Raw genomic sequence first — 23124 nt, forward strand, 5'->3', positions numbered from 1 at the left:
TCTCTTTATTGGAACCAGCTAAGTATACTTTCCCTCTTCAGTGAGACATAAACCTTAGCATTGGTATGCCTTCGCTTGTACTCAATCAGGCCGAACAAAATTTATTTATTTATTTAATTTATTTAAAACACTTGTAAAGCGCAGCTGTCACCTGGCAGGTATCCTGGCGCTAGGAAGCTTACTCCTGAATTAGAAGCGGTGGGAGTTGATTAGAGGAGTGGTAGTGGAAGGGGGATCTAGGGGAAAAGCCAAGTCTTTATTCGTTTCCGAAAAGGCAGAAGCTGTGAAGTTTGACGAATGTCGGCAGGCAGACAGTTCCAGAGCTTTGCAGCCGCCACTCTGAACGATCTTCCCCCGATCCTGGCTCTCTTAAATCTGGGTACTGTTACAAGGCGGGCGGTCGCGGATCGCAAAGCTCTGGTTGGTGTGTACCAGGTAAACATTAGTTGTAGAGGTCTAGGTCCTAATCCGTGTAATGCCTTGGAGACCAGGCAGAGAGACTTGAAGGCAATTCGTTGCTTCAAGGGAAGCCAGTGTAGCTCGGCTAAGGCAGCAGTGGTCGAGGATCTCAAAATACCCGTACAGTTTGATAAGTGTTCCCACGTAAGCAATTATGTCAGGCCGATGAACTTTGGCGATCTCTTTGACATTAAGGTAGAGACAATGGTGATTTTGATTACAGAATCAAATAAAACCTTCGTACTTCCCCCTTCTACACTCAATTCATCCAAAAGGCTGCTAATCTCACAGCCATTTACTTGCAAAACATCTGCCCACAATCGAAGTCCATGTCCTCATCACTAGTGCATCAACATTTACCCTTGACTTCCTTCAAATTCCTTTTACATAATTACATTACATAATTCTCCACCGTTTCCCCATCTTTTTGGTTCCTGCAAACAAAATGATATATGCTCTAGGATTGTGCTGAGCTTGGGTGAATAATGCCCATCTCACTTAGTAATAAAAGCTTCATACTCATTCAAATCCTCTCCAACAATGTCACGAATGTAATCAAAAACATACTGCCCTTCAGGCCTAAGCAATGGAGAAGTAATGCTGTTTTTCTCTCATAGCTTAAAGACGCTCCCCAAACCTTGGCATTTCTCTCAAAAACTTTGCGCTATTTCTGCGATTTAATTAGCAGTTTGCCAGGCGTCACCAAGAAAAATGGCGGTGCTGTCACATTCTGCATGCTTTGACTGACTTTATAAAGAGAAACCTGTAAGAAAGAAGGTTAATAGCACCCAACCCGGTACCTCAGAATATATCTGTGCTAAACAGTGACTAAACGTACATGCCACCAGTTAAGACAAATCACAGTTCAAAAGCAAAGTGCTTCTCACCCTATACCTCTGGGAATTCTTGAAGTGGTAAGTGTGTGAGCTGCAGCAGAGCAAACGGACACGCTGAACGTCTTAAAAGTTAAAGTGTGCGTATCACTGACAGCTTTGCAGGTTAAGTGTGCGTGCCACAGAAAAATAACCAGACGCGCTGAATGCCTCACAATTGAAGTTTGCATATCACGGATAGCCTTGCAGGCGGAGTATGCGTATCACTGATTGAGACCGGTAGATACACCCGTAGTCAGAGTGCCAATGTACCAGTGTGCATGTAACTGAGTGTTCGGCACCACAGACACCTGTAGAACACGCAGACACACCCAAGAGTTAGAGCGCTGAAGAAAGAGTGTGATTGTCACTGAAGCTCGGACAGCAAAGACGCACGCAACTTAGCTCACTCAAACTGAAATGGCCGCCACGTCACATAGTGTAGCGTGGAGAAGCAGGACTTTGCTGCCGCAGTGTAAATGGATTCACAGAAGAGACGAAGAATGGTGATGCATGTTCACTGAGCTCCCGGAAAAGAATGATGTGGAAGAGTAATGGCACCTTCAGCGTGGCACGGTGAGCTGCACAATCCACAGTAATTTCGAAAATAAACTCTGGCTCAAGCAAAGGCTCGTGTGTATTCGCCAGACAGTTGCCATAAACGTCCGTTCAAATTTACACACAAGCCCAAACTGAGAGCGTGTAAACAACTCGTAGGAGCCAACGGTGTCCCCAATTCTTAATATTACTCACAGGCACATCCAGGCCAATCCAAAGTAGGGACTCCGCTCAGGCAATCCAACAGGGAAGGTTGTTCATAAAATTAATCCACAGTAGGGACTCCACTTAAGAACACACGCGCCCAAGACACACGTAACAGCACGCCACTTCAAATTCCAGGTGCAAAATAGCAGGCAGCCTAAATCTAAGACATAAAATATCTGGGCAAGGACATCCAAATCTGCACTTCCATGAAGAGACAATCCCAGGGGTTTAAAGCTAGTTGTAGGCGTCACAGTTGCTGCCAACTGGCGCTGCTGCCCTCTTGGTATGTTGAGACCCTCAGAATAAAGTTTTTAAGATGTGTGGTTTCACAACCCATCCTCGTTGCCAGTGTGACAAGTAGGCCTTTGTAAACAAAGACAGGATACAAGTACATAGTTTCAAGTGCAGGTGTATGCCTCATAAGGATGCCATCCATCAATCTACATCAGCAGCTGCAGGCACAATCCATCCAGCAGAGCTGTGCATTCCATATGACATCACATCATTCCACTAGCATGGCTACCCACACTTAACATGCTTCAATATATACAAGTATCTTTAGATATCACACATAGGCATAGCCATTCAGCACAAACAGATGCGACAAAACACTATTGCTTACACATTTTCTACGCCAGAGATGGACGGTTTTTTAAGTTGCTTAGGCTTCTAATATTGACATCACCCTGTTTGCTTGAAACCCAACTATATCTAATTCACATGCAATAACCAAGCCATCAAAAAAGCGAAATTGGTGAAGAGATACTGAAGTCCGCGCCATGATCCTTAAAATTCAAGCTCTTTCTCAGATCAGAAATATTTATGTTATTGTGATGCCGTGTTTATACCAGGTTTCACAATAACATAAATATTTCTTATCTGAGAAAGAGCTTGGATTTTAAAGATCATGGCGCGGACTTCAGTATCTCTTCACCAATTTCGCTTTTTTGATGGCTTGGTTATTGCATGTGAATTAGATATATTTGGGTTTCAAGCAAACAGGGTGATGTCAATATTAGAAGCCTAAGCAACGACTAGCGATCTACTGAAACAAGGCGCAAACGCAACCTTCGACACACTCAAGGTTGAACACAATCTAGAGAGCATAGAGTTGTACAACTTTCTGATGATTAAGGTAGCTATAAGGAAGGCAAACCTGAACGGACTAACACCATCTCTCATACAATATGCCATTAACCTCAACAAATTAGGACACCAAGTTGCACACCTCTACAAAGCCCTATGCCCAAAATCCACCAAACTGAACGATAAGGTCAACACCTACTGGGGCACACTAGTGGGTAGAGCACTGAGTGAGAAGGAGAGGGCGGAGCTATGGAGGTCCAACTCCAGGGGAAAGGTGACGCAACTCTAAACCAGACTAAATTCTGGCTTATACACAAGGCATACTGGACCCCCGCCCGCCTGTCATCCATGGGTATCCGCGACAGCGATTGCTGCTGGAACTGCAACAAAGAAAAGGGAGACCTCGCACACCTACTCTTCCACTGCCCCAAAGTTAGTACCTTCTGGAACACAATAGAAACACTGATAAACGAGATCACAGGGGCCACCATGCAACTAGACTTCCACAGCCTGGCACTGGGGAATGCAGCCCCCTCAATAACAACCAAAGAAGACCGCGACCTCACAGATCTTCTGCTGACAGCAGCAGTTAAAACAGTTCTATACAATTGGAAAGACACAGGGAAAGCCACACCTAAAGCATGGCTCAACTGGGTCACTTTCCTAAGGGGGGCAGACACCATCACAGCGAAACACTCACCCAAAACACACAGGCAGGCAGGCATGTGGGAATCCCTAGACAATTACCTCTCATCACACAAACCACCATAGGCAGCAATGTCAGCCACCCACTAACAGCAGCCATGCAGCAGACCTCCAGATAAGGCACACACCAGAGAAGCGCGACGCTCCTCCTCCTCTTTTTCTATCTCCTCCATCTATCTCTTCCGCTTGCGGCTGGGGTGTGGGACAGAGAAGGACAATCAACGCAACCCAACCCAGGGACGGGGAACCGAAGGACAAACCGCGCTCGAACGACGAGATTTGGACTAACTCCAATAAGACTGGAAGCAGGGAATGAACAAGTCTACCACCCCCCCACCCCCCCTCCCCCCCGCGGGTGTTCTCCTTTCTTCCTCTCTTTCCTCTCTTTTTTTTCCTCACCATGTATATGTTATGCTCCATGAAAATATATATTCTTTTTCTACAATAAAAAATTACGGAAAAAAAAATAAAGAAATATTTATGTTATAGCTACTTATATAGCACTTTCCATACCGCTTGAGCAGCCTAAAGCGCTTTACTAGGTGGCCCTCTTGCAAGTGCTCTGATTTTCATCTGGTTCTTGTCTAGCCTTCTAGGGGAGTGTATGGTTAAAAGGGTGTTGTTTATATACTGGGTTACATAGGATGTGCTAACTACAATGTGTAAAAATGTGATGGCGTGGTGGTTGCACAGCATATTGAGTGACACTGTACACAAGCACGAGTGTTGCATAAAAGTATGAGAATAGATATAGGTTCGCATGCACCTACTTGCGTTACACTTTGGCTTGGCAATATCAAATGTGCTTGATTTATTCTAGACTCTTTGTGAAACTTGCTCAGAGTTACTTCCACTTAAAGACAACAGTATGATCTATGGGGACGAACATTAAATTTCTGGTTGCACCAAGAAAATAGGGGTGCACATCACGGCCAACTGACATATATCATTAAATATGAATTCTTACCTTCACGATAAAAGCCCACTGCAGACAAATTGCTACTACAGAAAACCCTCCACAGTGTGTGTGTAGACATGCAGTGTGGGTTTTGGTGAACAGAGTGAAAGGCGTCTGTAGCTCATGATGTTTAGGACAGTTGGTCAACAAAGCAGTAGGACACCCTGCTTATGTTTTGAGCACCTAGACGCTCCTTTATGTTGATGCTAATTGCTAGCTATGCAATCTGGTGATTAAACAGCAGAGCTCAGGTAATTTATAACACTGATCATACTTCCAGCTCTAGTTTGTCACCGTCACGAAGTTCACCTTCCCTGCCATTACCCTTCACCCGGGGTCTCCAACATATTATGTAATGAGAGCTACTGCTGATCAGTGAAAATCGTTGTGAGCTACTGAAGGTCAAGTAACTTGTGCATTGTTACCAAACACCCCCTCAACCAGCTTCATGCACTATAAACCTAATGTCCATGGAGGGAGCCAGATACTATGGTTTGAACAAAGTAATGTGATTCGGAGTAATATGATAGGGCTAGCATGTGCGTTAGTGAGTGCATGGTCTGTAGGGATGTATGAACATTTGTGCGAATGAATGGGATATGTGTATATGGGTGACTGACCGCCTGTGTCATATGTACTGTGGCACAGACTTACCTTTTGTCATGTGGCACCGTTACATATACAAAACAAACATACAACCTTTTTTTATGCAAGAAAACGCAGAAAAATGTTCTGCAAATATTTTCATAATAAGGAACATTTTTCTGTACTTTCAATTTCTGCCATTTCGAAAAATGGCTGCATTTTTCAGCTATAAATATGGCAGCTTATCTACCACCCACTGGGAACAATATGTGGTGCTGTGTGTAAATGTGACACTTTGAAATGGGAGATAATTCAACTGAAGAGTTAACTTTATGTGTACATGCATTACATTAAAGTCATCATTTAAATGTTCTCATATGTCAATGTGTCTTTACAGTCAGCAGGCACATTACCTCCAGTGGCTTGTAGACATGGTGATTAATTAGCTCAATTTAAAATGAAGAAAAACATTGAGACAATGTTTCATAGAAACATTTTTGTTCACTTTAAATTTCTCCCTTTTGAAAGAAAATCACTGTATTTTTTAGTTCTAAATATGACACAGTGTCTACCAGCCACTGGAAGCAAGATACCTGCTGTTTGTAAATGTGACACTTTAAAAAGTGAGAAAATTAAAATGAAGAGTTAACTAAATCATTAAGTTAATTCTTCAATTTAATTTTATCTAATTTAAAAGCATTTAGAAATATAATTATGTTCTCATGCTCCAATATTGAGTTGAGAATGACTTATTTAAGAGTTAAATACCGGGGAGCTCCAGTTCTGAACCTCACTGATCCACATGGGTCATACATCTGAGTGGAGCCCTGCTCATTATCAGGCTCTGCTATATGCAGCCTGATAATAATGTAAAATAAACATAGTCTTTCCTTAACTTTAAAAGGAAAAGCAGCGCCTATTTATTGTAGTTCTTACTTAAAAATGAACTCAAGGCATGGAGCTACTCGGAAGTCTTTTGAGAGCTACTGGTAACTCTCGATTGACTGGTTGGAAACACCTGCCCTCCACACTCCCTTTACTAACGAGAAATAGGCACGGCTCATTGTGACGGAGACTGGTCACTGCAAAGGTTTCATACATAGCACTGTCAGAAGATGCAAAGCGAGCTAAGATGATTAGCCAATATGCATAAAGACACAAGTGCAGCAGTTCGCTACAATGGGGACGGGAGCCTGACAGATGCATGGCCGGTAAAGCGAGGGGTAAGGCAAGGCTGTATCCTTGCTCCTCTGTTATTTACACTCTATATAAACAAGTTGGGTGAAGCCTTGATTTTATCATGCAAGGACATCCCCAGAGTTGGTCATAAAAAGATACCTGCATTACTTTATGCAGATGATGCTGTACTAGTAGCTAGGACTGCACGAGGTTTACAATCCCTGTTAGACTGCTTTATTAATTTTATGGACTCTTTGGATTTAAAAACTAATTTTAAAAAATCACATGCTTTGTCGCTAGGCAGTAGACGGGCGAAAGGGGCATCGTTTGTCTGCAAGGGGCTGGAACTCAGTAAAGTACCCACCTTCCCATACTTGGGTATAGTTTTTGATGATAGAAGATCATGGGCCACGCAGCGCGCGTTGAAAAAAACACATTAGCGAGGGCGACAGGGGCCCTGCTGGGCTTTGCTAAACGTTTAGGCTGTAAGCCATTTCCGGCCATTATGAAAATTTATAACGCTAAGTGTTTGCCCATGGTGTTGTATGGGAGTGAGGTGTGGGGCTACACTAACTCAAGTGAGATCCAAATGGCAGAAAACGTCTTTTTTAGGAAAGTTTTATCGCTCCCTCAATCCGTAGCATCTTTTAATGTGCATGAAGATTTGGGGGCTGGTTATATTTCTGACCAGATTGCGGCAGCGCCGTTATTAGGGTGATTGAGAATCTGGGCACAGAAAGCGCCGAATTTAAATCAACTAATTATCCAGGATTGCCTCTCCCTAGATAAGGCCTCGGCGATACCATGGTTCCGATATATTAAAATGCAAGCAGACTTAATGGGTAGCCCTGACTTGTTTACAAACCCTAGAGCCCAAAGTAAAATCATGATTAAGGCAGTAAAATCCCAGTATCTAAACAGGTTGAAGGTACAGAGGGAAGAGGAGGAATTGGCTAAACCTTCGGTGAGAAAATGTGTTATGCTAAGCACGGGGAGAGAGAGATCCAGCCGTACTTGACATACATAAATAAGCCATTCCACCTATTTGTTCTGCTAAGATTTAAACATGGTTTGCTGCCTTGGCTGTTATCTTTCCCCAGGGGATTTGTCAAAAGTGGGATGTTGGGGTCGTGTCCGTGTGACAATAAATCGGAACAAAATGCCCTTCATATGATCTTTTTCTGCAAATTTTATGCTTTGCAGCGAAAGAAATTAATTCTCCCACTATTAAGAGGGTGTAATTTTGAACAGGCCCGACCAGCCCTGGTTTATTTGCAAATGTTAGGATCTGTTGTGATATGCTTTGGGGTGGCGAGCTACATCACAGGGGCTGTGAGATGTCGCAAGAAAATGCTGCTACCATAATTATCCCCCTTTGCATTCTTTGCACGTAGTTTATTAGATAGTTTTTATATAATTGTATGTGAAAAATTCTGGATTCTGAATTTTAAAAACCATAAACTCTCCGTTTGGTGACAAACTTTTTTTATTGTATACACGTATTCACCAATTTACATTGTAATATACTTTGTTGTGTAATTAGAACCCAGTGACATGATTAACTGTGAAAAGGAATTTATTGTGTATGCTTTGATGGTTTTAAAAAATTTCACCGAATAAAAGCTAAATCTTGACTTGATTGGCAGTTCAACTAAAAAACTAACATCTGAGATTGCATTTGCACACACTTTTGGTTTCAAACCTCCACAAATAGTTAAATATGTATTCTTTCATATTTCATCTAAAAACTTCAAACAACCTACCAAGGGTTCATCTTAAACTTTGTTTTTGTAACTATAGTTTTTCATTTTTGGTAAATACAATTTTCTTTCTTAGTTTGGCACTCAACAATACTTAGTGAGGTGACTTCGTTCTCAATGTATTTAGGGACATTATACAAGCTCATCCTTCCTCAAGAGATGCATTTATAGATTTTAAATCCACATTAATTCCAATTTATGTTAAATAAGTAATACAGAAGTTTGGAGTTCTTGAGTCAACCGTTCACACTTTCTTTTAACCATTTGGCAGTTCGACCCTAACCAGTTGAGCTCCCTCTCCCTCAAAACGCTGAAAATAAAACCCAATGTGTACCATGAAAATCCCAGTGCGGAAACTTGGTATTAAACCTAATGGTAGGCCACCCATAGGTGAAATTTGGATATAAGCCCCTTGAGTTGTGCGACATGCAGCTCTCTTGCACCTTTGCTAGAAAAGGAAGGCTCAAAAGACAACAGTTTTTTTAGATGTTATGGGTTTGCATAGTGTTTTTAGAAGAATAATTTTATTTGTCCAGTTTTGAGACAGTCCAGGAACTTGACTTTGGCTGAGTTCAACTGGGTTGGACTAGTAGAGAGCAAGGTAATGACATATGCCTTTTGCAAATGTAACTGGGATAAGGTTCCTACAGCATACAGAGGTCAGATGGTTTCAAGTTCCCAATGGTCTACATCAACTAAGTCTCTGAAAGCACATTAAAACTAGGCAATTTTACAAGGATTTTGTGAAGAGTAACAATGGAAGCATGAGGTGAGAATTTATTGCCTGGGTTTGAACGTTCAATGTTTTGGACTTTTTATTCAAAGAAATGTGTCATTTCCGTACATTTCACATCCAGGTCAGGGACATGCTACTTGACAATATGAAATAAAAGTCAATTTTAGCCAAGTCGGTGAAAGCTTTAAGGTCAAATAATTTGGCTTTAAAGCTAGGCTTTTTGTGTATTTTTTTAGGCCTGCATGTACGTTCTGCAGACATTATGGATGCTTGAAACCATTTCCATTAAGATGCAAGAAGTGCCTAGCTTTACTTTGTTAGCTTACAGAAAACCACTCATCATTTCCTGTTTTTCACCCTTTTATTTCAAAATGTCCGATTACAAATATTTTAGTCAAGGTCCTGTTGGGAGTGACGCAGCTTCCGCCATGAATCAGAGAAGCTTGGATGAGACAGAAGCATATCGATTAGTGAAGTGTTTACTGTCTCAACCAAACTTCTGCAGTCTTGGATTGGCCAGTGGATTCTGACATGAAGTGTGAGGATGAAAAGTTGTTGCACTGACCCAGGGTGAAGATTAGAAAAACACTGTATTTGTGGATAGAATGGATGGGGCTGTGAAATGCTTAATGTGCTTAACGACCAAACTGAAGATTTCACTGATGTGATGGTAAACATGACTAATTGGTGAAGTTAGAAGGGATAGATTAAAGTTTTAACATCAACCATTGAAAGACTTGGTCCGTTTTAGGCTGAACATGATTATATTTTAGGGAATCTATCACTGCGCTGCACGTTTTTCCTCTTTGATCGAGGGAAATAAGTTAGATAAAGGATTTTAATTTCATTAAATTAAAATCTGTTAAGACTGACAATTTATAACCCATATGTTTATATTCTTTGTCAAGAACCTTGAGCAATTTACCAGCAGCCTTAAAGTGTATTAGAAACTCTGCAAAGATCATATATTTCTCTTTGGTGGCATTATCTGAACTAGCAGGAGCCAAACATGTAGGCAGATGCACACATCCTCTCCTCCCCCACCGTATCAATCAGCTTACACAAATATAGGAAAGTGCTTGTTTACTGTTCGGTAGCCTCTTTACGTATAACCTCAATGTGTATTTTTCCCATTATGCATTCTTTTGGACCCACTCCGTTCACATTTTTCTTCAATGCTCATCGACTACAGTTTGTCGTCTGGCATTCTGGCCCAGAAGGTGTTCTCTACCTACACTTGAGGGATGGATGCTGGCCCTTGTGTTCAAGACTTCAGACTTTCTCTGTGTGCCTCCCTGGACTGGATCCACATTACCACAATTATTTCCACGTGCCTCGTTCATTATAACACTTTTTCTCCTCCTACCTAGCTAAGCTCTCTCTTCAACTGTTCAAACTCTTATCTGTGTCTACCTATTACAACGCAACACTCAACCAAAAATCGTTTGCTAACTTAAGGTCAGTGTGTGGTTGTTTCCCACTCTTCAATGTATTACATAGCCACGACCATTTTCACTGTTATGCGCATGTTACACTGATGATGTTGCAGGGAATGAAAGCTAGTAGTAAATGTGCTTTTATCCCTTTTTTTATTTCCTCAAGGTAACACAGTCCTCAATCGTCACACAACTTCCATTTTTATACAAATCTGCCTGTCACTACCAGCTAGGACACAAATACCGGAAAATGATCAATTAGGTGATGAATAAAGGAAGGAGTCTCATTTTAGCCAGCAACTGGTGCTTGCCTTCAAAAACATACTATTTACATCTATTAATTCTGCAGAATATCACATGCCTGTACTTCCCAATAGGTGACTCGCCAATGAAAAACTACCTTTAAACCACTTTCAGCTTCACCTTGAAGGAGCCCCAGACAGACCTTTAGCCCTTAAGTGAAGTGCTTACATATGTTTCACAATCAACTGTATTTCACTGGAATTAATATAGCACTTTCCATACCCATGGTGTAGGTCTAATTTGCTCATCTCACCTTACTGCAACAGTACACCCCAAGCTCCCCGTACGTCCAGGTAATGCATTAGACATAGCAAAAGAGCGCACAGTAAGTTTAATTACTTTCATTTTCAGTGGGGCATTTATACGTTATCCTCATTCACTAGTGATAGATTGCTTATGCCTAGAGTACTGACTTAATGATTTTACTGATAAAATACCTTTGCTTAATGACTCAACATGACCTACCTCAGTGCAGAGGGACTGCCTCGATCACAAATTAAAAACAAATTATTCCTTCTTGTTACTATTTAATGGGCTCTTATGCCTTCTCTTTTTCTACACTAATAGCTTTGGGGACTAACCTGCTCACCGGCCTGAAACTGTCTTCCCAAAATATCTTCCCTCCCAAAAACATTTTTAATAAAAGAAAGACCTCCCTAAATCATTCAAAATTACCGATGGACCAGTCGAGTTTCCTTCCAACAACAATGATTTGCTGAAACTCCAAGAACTACTATATGGCTCCCTAATAATATATCCATGTCCCAGTAATGAAATGTTGTATTTAAACCCATAGAAAATCACTCACCTGAACCCAGGTCTAACTATACGCTAACTGGCATAAGAAACCGGAATCATTCCAATCCCTGAACGGGTGGTAAATTTGAACAATCTGATTGACGCCTCTACGACTACAACTCCCTCCAGTAAGATTACTGCCTCTTTGTTGCAACTCAGCCAAAACACGGATGGAGATAGCTGAATAGATACTACAGTAAAACCTGGATCAATATGGATATATCCCACCAATTTATTCATTCAGGCTGCGAGAAATCTATTCGCCCACTCGCTTTGGTGAGTCAGATGTCATCAGGCAAGATATCTTTAACCCCTTCGACGCTGATGACGAGCTGGGCTCGTCATGAGGTAGCCTCCTCGCACGCTCATGACGAGCCCAGCTCGTCACGTAACATGCGGTTTTGAAAAACTCAGCGTACGAGCGGAATTCCGCCCGCACGCATGCGGTTAAGGACTACTGGCACAGTCTGGCGAGTGACTCAAGCTGACAAAGAAAAGGAGTTTCTATAATTAAGAAAGCGAAAGTACAATAATGATGCATTAAAATCTGGTTACGTTGTGTGTTCACAAACAGAGGTCAAATGTCAGCTTAGATCTTCTTACAGATTATTCTTATTTTATCCTGGGGATCGTGTTTACAAAATGCTCAACTTTACAGTAAGACAATCATGCCGTGTTCAATGAAAGGCTACATGATGTCAGTTTTTTTCAAAAAAATGTAATTACCTTAAATGAACTGCACAAATATATTTCAGTAGTTGAGAAAGTACTTTTTAAATTTTAATGTGCGACAGAAAGAAATATTTGAATTAGATCAAAACAAATCATAACACTTTACTTGGGGATGTGCAAATGATAAATATTTGCTAAAAACCAATTTACCCATTATCGTTTGCATGCTATATAGTTTTATCAGTAAAACTGCATGCCAGTGGGAAAGTTTGTGTTCATTTTAATAGAAATGTGCTGGCTGTAAATGCCAGTGAAGTACCACATCATATATTAGTGATAGATCCATTAAAAGTAAGAGTAAGAGTTTTCAAACAAGAACTTAGAAACATTCCTACCCCTCCTTGATGACAATGCTACTGATGAACCAAGAGGCAAGTGAGGGGTCATGTATAGCTTTTAAGTGGGCTAGATTTCTATAATATATAGGGCAAATGTTTAGTCTATTACATCAAACATAGGAGTTTTTGTACAGCAGCTATACTTGGAACTACATTACATGAGTGTCTTTAGTTGTTATGTACTTTCTACAACATCGTATTTCCTCCTTGTGACAATAACTTACTGCCTGGGTTTCAATTTACACTACCCACCTCACTAGGGCTCCTCACGCTTCGTTATGCCTCTCACCTCACCGGTCTCGGACCGCGGTCACACTCCTGTGTGTTGCACCTTCAACTGGAAACCAACCATGATCATGCTAAGTACAATGCTCCCCTATAAACCTCTCGACGCAGCACTTGTCAGATATGGGCCCAACTCTTGGACTATCGATTATCTTAATCTCAATCACAAACTTCTAAAACAACACCCTGAAACTCTAATTGCGGATACCTACCACAATATGGTCAATGGCTCCATGAAAAAAAATCTTGTATTCTATTCCAAACGCCGGTCAAAATGGAAAAACATCTTTCTTCTCTTCCTGCAAGTGACCAAGACCATCAAGATACCCAACGGAACTTATCTGACGACATCCCCCTCCTCTTCTTTTAAGGGTGAAATGGATATATCCATTTTCAAGACAGGTAACATCCAGCGACCGACTCTCACCTCTCCTTATTCGATCATCACTTTGTCATTTTTCAAACCGCTATCTCCGCAGGGAGAGCTGATTCATTTGCCTTCTTCCCCATGACCTCGGACTAGCTCCCCTGAACCACCCTGTCTTCTTCCTATCTCCAATTCATCTTCCAGCCTGGAGCTACCCAGGGTTCTGACCAGCATCCTTACTTCCCCTTCGAGCACTCACAGCACACGTACATCTGTCGGTGTGGTGACACCTCTGCCCACCCTAACAATCAATCTCCCGGTATCTAATCGCAACGATTGGCACCTCAATCCTAGCAGATCGGACCTCATTGCGAGGCTTGCTACACACATACCCATAGCCGACGCGCCCTTCCCCATCATTGACTTCCCTACTCAACTCATACGGGCTAACCACAAACCTAGTCCAAAAGATAAGGAACACACATATTAAAACATGGTATGCTCCGAGCCTCCAAGGATTTGACTCATCCTCCCTCGGGCATTGCCCCGCTTGGAACAGAAAATTAACTCCCTAGTCTAGGACATAGCTTACCTAAGACATGACATATCTCAACAGACCAAGCTACCCAGATATCACACCCCAGAGATTTCTAAAGTACCCCCAATCACTGGCGCGACCACCTCAGTTGTGCAAGATATCACCTGGACCCTCACTCATCTAAGTCATTTGCCCCACAGACCCTTTGTGCGCAATGCACTCTCTGATCTTGAAGCCACTGCTCATTTGGCCCACAGAACCCTTTGTGCACAATGCACACTCTCTGATCTTGAAGCAACTGTTCTCAGTGAATCCTACTCTCCGAAGCACTTGACAAAATCACCCCAACCTCCATCCACTATCCCAGTAATTGTCCGCACAAATAGACTACCCTCAACTATAAAAGAGCCCAGACCACCAGCTCAACTCACCACCATTCTAACTCTTCCTTCCTCGAAGGATAAGCTTTGCCCTCTCTCTTACATACTCCTAAACTGTAGATCGATACAAAAGGGGATGATGGACGGAGCGTTTGAGCAAATCAACTGTAGATCAGCAGCAAAGCACACAACTGATATCGCTGAATTTATCATCAGAGAAAAAATAGACATTGCTTTCCTCACTGAATCCTGGCTTAATGACCATTCTACCCCTATACTTGACCTGCTAACCCAACCTTGTTACTCGATCATCAGGCAGGACAGACCTAAAAGATCAGGTGGGGGTCTAGCCATTATTCACAAAATTAGAATTCAACTTTCCACTTTGCGTAAGGCAGAATACTCAACCTTCAAATACCTCGGGCGGAACTTGTAAACAAAGGCTCCCATCCTATCAAATTCCACACCCTCTACCATCCTCCTGGTGAACGTGCCCTCTTTGTAGAAGAGTTCTCAGACCTAATTATGCTTTACACCCAAACAGACACTAACAATGTGTTCTTGGGAGATTTAAACATCCATTGGAACACAGAACTCACTTCAATCAGACTACTCACAAACCTGGAAATTAACAATCTAAATCAACTCTGTAAGGAACCAACTCACATCAAAGGCTCCACCCTTGACGCAATTATAAAGAAAAATGGCCTTATCTTCTTTAGCTCCATCTCACCTATTGACTGGTATGACCACCATCTAATTCTTTTCAACATAAATTCCCCTACCAGATCCAGCCCTGAAACCAAAGCTGTTAACCAGAAATATCAGACAAGTCCCAATTCTTGAACTTGAATCCAAAATTTGTGATCAACTACAGCACCTCCCCTTCTTGTCCGCCGCAGAAGAGCTCACTTCACACTACAACTCATTGATATCGGATGTTCTCGACTAAGTGGCCCCGCCTAAACTAAAATATTTAAAATCTTCAAAATAAAAAGCTTGGTTTAATTCCGATCTCAACAGCGAAGAAGAAAACTCAGAAAAGCAGAAAGGACTTGGAGATAAAACCCCTCAACTTATCACCTAGCACTACTTAGAACAACAAGGCTGTCTTACAAAAAGCACTTCTTTAAAGAAAAAACCTCCTTCTTCCGCAACCAACTGGACCGTGCAAAAAAAAAAAAAAAAAAAAGACATAGGGAGCTTTTTAAAATTGTTAGACAACAAACTACATCAGCATCCCCTCCTGCTATAATTGCCAAAAATGAACAATGTGAAGAAATCGCTAGCTTTTTCGCTGACAAAGTTGTAAAAATTGAGCAAACCTTCTTGAAAGTCTCCTCTCCTCTCTCTGTCCTTCCCACCTTCACCACCCCACCTCCCCCCGTAGCTGCTCCAGCTCCATAGCCTGTTGCGGACCAAAAGACCATGATAATAACCAACAACTTCATGAAACTCGCCAAACTGAAAAACAACGCCAACTGGTCGGACTTCAAACCCTTGACTGGAAAGGAAGTCTTCAATATAATCATGAATCTAAAGCCAACAACCCACAACAATGATCCCCTCGCATCCAAGATGGTGAAAAATCTCAACCACTTCATCGCCCAGTTCTGGACTCATCATCAACACATCTCTCACCACGGGTTGTGTGCCGATCTCACTCCAACTAGGACAAATCACACCTATCCCCAAAAATACCAGGGCTGACCCAAACGATCTCAACAACCTCAGACCTATCTCCAACCTTGTGTGAAGTTTTAACAGGGTTAACCCAAATAAAACTATCCGACCTGGGCTATCATAGCATTACCTTTGAGAAAAGGGTCGAGGTAGTGTTAGTATTTATGAATTTCAACATATAATCCACCACAACAGAATTTCTTATTATGTTCGTCAAGAGCATAGATTTATTATACTGAGTAACGCATTCGTTGGATGTTTTTTTAGTTCAAAACATAAATGTTGAATATTTTTTCATTAGTTTGTGCATACATTAAAAGCTTTTCAAATCAAAGCATTTGACTTCTTTCATGTGTGATATTTTACAGTGCACACGGTGTGATAGAAGGAAGGTTTGGTGGGAAGAATGGGGGTGATTGGATAGGTGAGGGACAGGGTAAAGGTGTTGTGACAAGCACAATAACAAATATTTACAATAGAACCTTTACGGTCTTTGAAAGGTCCTCAATTCGCCTAGTATCATAACACAAAGGACATAAACAATTTATTGATTTCAATCCCATGTGTTTGATGATGAGTAGAAGTCTACGTTTCGACGCCCAAGTAATTAAGGGCTATTATTTCCTCATGTCGGGGTCTTCATCAGGGCAGGCGATGGTGAGGAGCACCTAAAAATAATTAATTCGTTTTAGTATTTGAGTTGTCATGTGGCGCAATAAGAGGACATGGTAGGTAACAATTGGTACCTACTTGAAGGAAGCGCTATGAATGGACCCTCCTTGTGTGGCAGCAAAACCAATCCTTAAGATCTGTAAAGAGATGGCCAATCTCTTTATTGTAAGGACATTTTTTCATAGTATGTCCAAATTAGACTCTGTTGGGAGAGAGACTCACTGTGAGAAACGTGGGTAATTGAATATTCCACGACGTGACATCCACCATGCAGGGTCATGAATCACTGAGTTGCGGGTTATGATTCTCCCATTGTCATGTACTGGCAGAAGTACGGAACAGATCTGTGGGTAACAAAGGAATGTTTGTAGGTAGAGGAAAAATTTCAGGTGCACACTGGCTGGAAAGTTGACTGTCGTTCGAGAGACGATTAGTGTCATCTGCTGTTTTAAAATAGCAGGCTTACATGTGGCTCCATCCGTCTGGTGAACGGACTGGCCCTTATGGAGCTGTGTGAACCAAATTGTGGGGAGCAAAGTAGGATAGTTCGCATTTCGAAGAACAATAGTGACATTATTTGCGATGGTGCTCAATATTTTGAGTTTGACAGTTAAAAAGTTTAGGCTTACATGTGGTTCTGTCCGTCTGGTGAACAGACTGGCCCTTGTGGAGCTGTATGAGCCCTAATGTGGATGAAGAAAGTGAGTATTAGTTCGCGATTCGGAAAAACATTGGTGACGTTATTGGTATGATTCTTGAAAAAGTGAAGATGCACTGACATGACATCTCAACGACACACTGAACAAGTTACAATCCTGGCTTTACACAAATTACTTAAAGCGTAACCCCATCAAGGCAGAAGTTATTCTTTTCTCCCCTAAAAGTAGCCGCCTTCCAATACACGAATGGCTCATCGACCTAAATGCTTTAAAGTGCTCTCTTACTTTATCAAACTCTGCAAAATCCCTTGGCTTCGTCCTGGACAACAACATGTCAATAAAAGAGCACATCAAGAATACAGCAAAAGGAGCACTGTACACACTCAAAAACCTCAAGAAACTTAAACCATTTATTCCTGCAGTTGAGTTAAAAATGTGGTGCAGTATTTGGTCCTCTCTAAACTAGACTATGGTAATGCCACTCTCACTGGTACGCCTAAAACTCACCTCGTCCCCATGAGATCAGTTCTTAACATGGCAGCCTGGCTCATCTCTGACATTATACGGTTTGAGCACATGACTCCTGCACTCAAAAGCCTCAACTGGCTTTCCTATTGAAGGAAGATGTACCTACAAGACTGCATCCACAAAGCCCTTCACTCTCATACATCCAACTACTTAGAAAACAAGCTGACGAAAGCAGAAACCACTAGATCATCAAGAAGCTCCAATCATCTGCTCCTACCTCCCATTCTAAAAAAGACAGCAACCAAGTTGCACTCTTTTTCTGGAAATGCTCCAAGCAAATGGAGCTCCCTACGTGTGATCTTCGATGCAACCCTTCCTTCCCTTGCTTCAAGAGAAACCTGAAACTCCTACTCCTCAACAAATACTATAACTCCTAGTCTACCGATCTTAATAAAGTATAGCTTTATCAGACCTAGACCCTCTGCCTGAAGCAGCGGTTCTCTTTTTTTTTGTGCTTCTCTGACTTTTAGATCCTCTCGAATTGTGTCTCTAGTGTTGATCACTCTACTTGTACCTTTTATGGGTACCATTTGTCTATTGACCTACTGACTCATATGTTCATTTCATGCCTGCATTACTGTATTCTATCACAACCATGTAAAGTGCTCTGACACCTAAGGGGCTAGCTAGCGCTATATAAAACTTACATAAATAAATAAATAGACAGAAGAGGCTGTGTGGGTGGGTAGTGAGGTCATGATATGAATGTCTTTTAAGGTTAAGAAGCCTTGGAGAATAAATAAAAAGCTGAGTACATTTCTGGGACCTTTTGATGTACTGAAGGTTCTAAAAAATGCTGTGAAGTTGAGCAACGGTAAGGTTTCGAATCTCAATTGCATCACTATCCTTAGGGAAGAAAAATGCGTACATTCCAAAAATTCCTCCAATGTGATTGATAATTATAGTAGTGACACAGAGTTTCAAATTGAAGACAGGGAAAGTGAGAAGGATCTGATCATTTTGGAAAAAGGAAATGGTTACAAAATTCCACTGAGGGTGCACATAATCTTTGCATGGAGAGTAGTGAAGATGTTAGTGATGGAGGAAAAAAGATCAGACGAAAACCAGTGTGGTTGTCTGCTTATTCTGTGTAACTTACATTTCATCCAGCACTACTTTTCCTTATTTTTTCTTTGGTTATGTGTACGGCGTGGGGTTAAATTTATTGCTCCTATAGTGCATTTATTCCATGTTTGTACTGCCACATGTGCACTCTTATTGTTAAGTTACATTCCTATCCTATGTATATTATGTTTTAAAAATAAGAAAAAGGTGGAAGATGCGTTGTTTAAGTTGCTCGTGCAGCGATTGCCACGGGTGCATTTCACATAGTTGGAATGGGAGTGCTGTCACTTGGCAGTTGCTGCTCATGGAGCAAAGTGGAGAAACAACATTTTGTGTACCCCTTGCAAAATCACACTTCCATAACCATAACTTGAACTAATGGAGTGATATGTGTAATTAATCAACTTAGTATAAAATTGCACCTACACAAGTACACGTGGGAACTAATTTTGCTTATGTTACAATCATAATTAGCTAATTATGTGATTCTGTCATGTCATAAACTAATGCAAAGTGTTTAAATAACGGAATGTGGCATAAATGTGCTTTTTGTTTACGTATTTTGGGGGGAAACGTGGGAATAGGTGAGTATATTACGCCTGAATGTTGCTTATCTGCTAGGTAATTACTAATAGGGAAAACCTTAGTAAGGGGGTTAAAATTCTAAAATTAACGTTCGTTTGTGTTTGTTTCTATGACAGTTCCCATTCTGGCCTGTGACGCCTAGAAAAAGATGGCTTACTTATTGAACTGCGAATAGAAAATGAACTGTGCATGCGCAAGCCCATGTTCGAGCTCGAATGCGAGCTGCTTGTGCCTGGAGTGAATGCAGTTCAAGAACGATGTAGCCTGGAAGTCTAGATGGCTGCCAAAAGGATGAGCACAATGGTTCTGAACATGAGAAAATCTTGTGAAGTTACAAGTTGAGAACAGGACTAAGCCGGACATGGCCCAAAACAATGAGCCATTTAAAATCTAGCTGACGGAAGCGGAATGAATATTGTAATGATGAGGTGATGCTCATCCACCCCAAATTGTCCAATCAGAACTCAAATTTATGTTGAGAGTTACTCTTTTTATATAGATAGAGCTAGTGAAAAAGGTATAAAAAGTGCTGATTTTAGTGAGGAAAAAAATCATTTTCAATTTCCACCAGAGATGCTGTCCGCATGCTGATTTTTCCTGAGATGTAAGACTTTGAAAAATTCTCTTATTTCTTCTGAATTAGATCTGAACTTTAGGTGAGGTTATTAGTCAGGGACGTTAGGAGAAAGGATGAATTTTGGGAACTATCTGTCTTTTGCTAATGTTTGCATTTCTGGAATCTTAATTAAAATGTCTATTTCTGAATTTTCTAAAAATAAATGAAATTAACTGTTTTGAAATAAAATCCTTATTTTCCTTTAAAATGTCATTTTGAATAAAGAAATAAAGTGAATAAACTTTAGACACACTAAATTTGCTTTTAATAAAAGTTGTATAAATGGAGAATTAAGCTGGTCTTGAGTTTTCCTATGCCTAATTTTTTACTAGCAGATTCGTCGACCACAGTGGTGGCGTGTCTAAATAAATGTTTTGTTAATGAAAACCATGGTAAAACTCATTTAAACTGCAGGTGTAAATAGTATAAATATTCAGTTATAGTTTAGACACTCCACTATGATACAGCAGCTCTTCTTTGACTCTCACCGATCCATGAAGTAGGGTGTGAGTGTTTTGTGAGTGACTCGCGGTGTCATGGGCCCCACTGTCGAGTATAAGTTGTACTTCAGGGAAAGGGGTCATGGTTTTCGAAATTATTTCCGGAGAACCGCTGCATCACTGCGACGAATAGGGGAGACCAGGACAACACTTAACTGATGTGATGCTATTACTGAAAAAGCATACTTAATTGCACCTCTTTCGTATGTTTACTACTTTACACTACTTTTCAGTGCAGTGCTATGATATTACATATCATTGTCAACGCGTTCACATGTTATCCCCTTGGCTGCGGCGGTAATTCCGCCACAGCACTAGGGGGGCCGCGCAGCACCGCCATGCTGGTGACGGAACCACTCCGTCACGAGCCTCGGGCGCGCTGTGCTTGTGACGGAGTGATTCCATCACTGCCCCGCCCGCTCAGTAGAACGCGTCGCGCAGGGTCAAAATCAGCGCCGCACAGGCGCGGCAGCCGGGCCGTGACGGAACCACTCCGTCACCAGCACAGCTCGTCCGTGGCTGGTGATGGAGTGGTTCCGTCACCAGCATCGATGAGGTTAAAGAAAACTGGGTTTCGAATTTTTAAGAGACTTATCATATTTTATGTAGTGTTTGTTCTATGATTTACATGACAAACATTTTCAGGGCTCGGTTCGTGTATGGGTTCTAAGAGCCAATCAGAACCTTGGCTTGGCCACCCTGTTAATTTTTTAGCTCGCCCACCTTTTGTTTCACATTACACGATTACCTGTAAACTAAAAAGGCGTCACCTGTCCCGTCAACAGAAATCCTAACACGAACATCCAAATGTCGCCAGGCCAGATGTTTGTCTTGGGCACGTCATATACAGCAGCCTATCGGAGCCCCACTGAAGGCATTCCACTGCCCTAACATCCGCATCTCGTGACCAGCGCAGCACAGGCATGTCACAAAGACTTAAGATCTGATGCTGCCATGTGAGGTATAACATAAGGGAGAATTAAAGCGCCATGTATATCAATTACTATTAGTTACATTTTAGCGCTAGATTAAGCCGCACGATAAAGCTTTCACCCTCAGTGGAGAAGAGAGTATGTCACAGTGTACACAAGGAAGTGCTAGCTATCCAGTAACTTGAAGGGTCTTTCTCGCCATGCCTGCACTATGCTGATTTGTATAAACTGCCAGGTTCTGAAGAGCTGACTGTTACCGAGATGCACTCTCAACACAGTATTAAATACAGCGCAAGAGCCCTCCTCCCGCTCTGCGAAATTGTCGATTAGCAAGGAATACAAATGTGGTGAGGATAGCAGTATAATACCTGGTGTCTAGAAGGAACACAGTCCAGGCTGGTCCTTGCCGAGAAACTACGAAAGATTTAGAAAAGAAAAAAAAATGCGCGCGCGCGATCTGGAGGGCATGGACAAAAAAGAAGGACAACATTTTTAGACGACTAGTCTGTAAGCATAGAACATTGAGCGGCAGTGGAAGAGGGAGCTGTCTATCTCGTAGTCTCTAGTTCTAGTGAACGAAAACAGAACTGAGAGAACTAAGATATCTATCAGTACATCGTTTGTATCAGTGCGGTAAGCATGCAAACGTACTCGACTTTTCTCTCGTAAGAAAAATCAATATTAGGTTCCCTAAATCAAAAAAAGTGTTTGTTTATATAAAAAAATACATGCAAGAGGTCCCACATTTTAAAGAAAAGATAAATGCTTCTTCAGGGGTGGTAAGCGCTATATAAATACAATTACAATATATATATTCTGTGCAAAACATCCTGCAGTTCATTTCTAGTTAAACAGGTAATCACCCAGATTTTTAAACCTCCCTCTGGTGGCTGTTGTTGTCCCTCCTCGCTTTTCTTATATTTTCTCAAAACAAGAAACACGCTTTTGTAATGCAATCGGTGTCGCATTGGTGAAAGTTCGACCTTTTGGTGTAGTAAATGATGTTTTTTACTTATGTTTTTTTGCCTTCAGTGGAGTGATTAATTAGAAAACGAGAGTTGTTAATGTAGATATTTTTAGGTCTCGCGACCTATCAATGCGCGCAAGCGCATTGAGCGGAGCGAGAATTCAAGTGCTCAAAATCCTCGTCAAACCAAGGGCTTCTTGGTGCGGTTTTCTTTAAGTTCACGTGAATCACGTGACCAAACAAGCACGCGCATCAGCCTCCCTCCCTCCTAATTGCATTTTTTAACGGCCGCATAGCACATCAAAGGGCTTCGCCCAGCGTGCGCTCTGCGGCTTCTCCTCCCCTAATTAATCATGGCTGGCCGGCCGTACTTTCAGTTTCCCGGCCGCTCTTCCTGTTCACACACCCGTTCTCTCTCATTTCCCGTCTTCGCTATTGTCACGCATTTACCTTTTTTACCCTACTTTCCCTCATCACTCCTCACATGTATCTTTTTTTCTGTCGTTTTGTCTCCCTGTCTCTCACGGTCTGTTCATCATCCCCTCTACTCCAGTTCCTCTCTACCTTTCTTTTCACATCTCCAAGTATCAGCTCTTCTCTCCTGTCTTTGCTCTTGTATTTTCAAGTGTATGATC

The 23124-nt window shown here is 41.6% G+C and overlaps 1 protein-coding gene across 1 annotated transcript in view; it reads right to left on the reverse strand.

The window, feature by feature from the left end:
• The window catches only part of DNA2 (DNA replication helicase/nuclease 2), an 82686-nt gene extending 60730 nt beyond the window's left edge, over positions 1 to 21956 (reverse strand). Inside the window, exon 1 of the mRNA XM_078660442.1 lies at positions 21891 to 21956. The gene's annotated coding sequence lies outside the window, so the exon portion shown is untranslated. The remainder of the gene's footprint in view (positions 1 to 21890) is intronic.
• Between the last annotated feature and the right edge of the window lie 1168 nt (positions 21957 to 23124).

The sequence above is a fragment of the Lissotriton helveticus genome, chromosome 9, assembly GCF_964261635.1.
Source record: "Lissotriton helveticus chromosome 9, aLisHel1.1, whole genome shotgun sequence".
NCBI classification, from domain to species: Eukaryota; Metazoa; Chordata; class Amphibia; order Caudata; family Salamandridae; genus Lissotriton; species Lissotriton helveticus.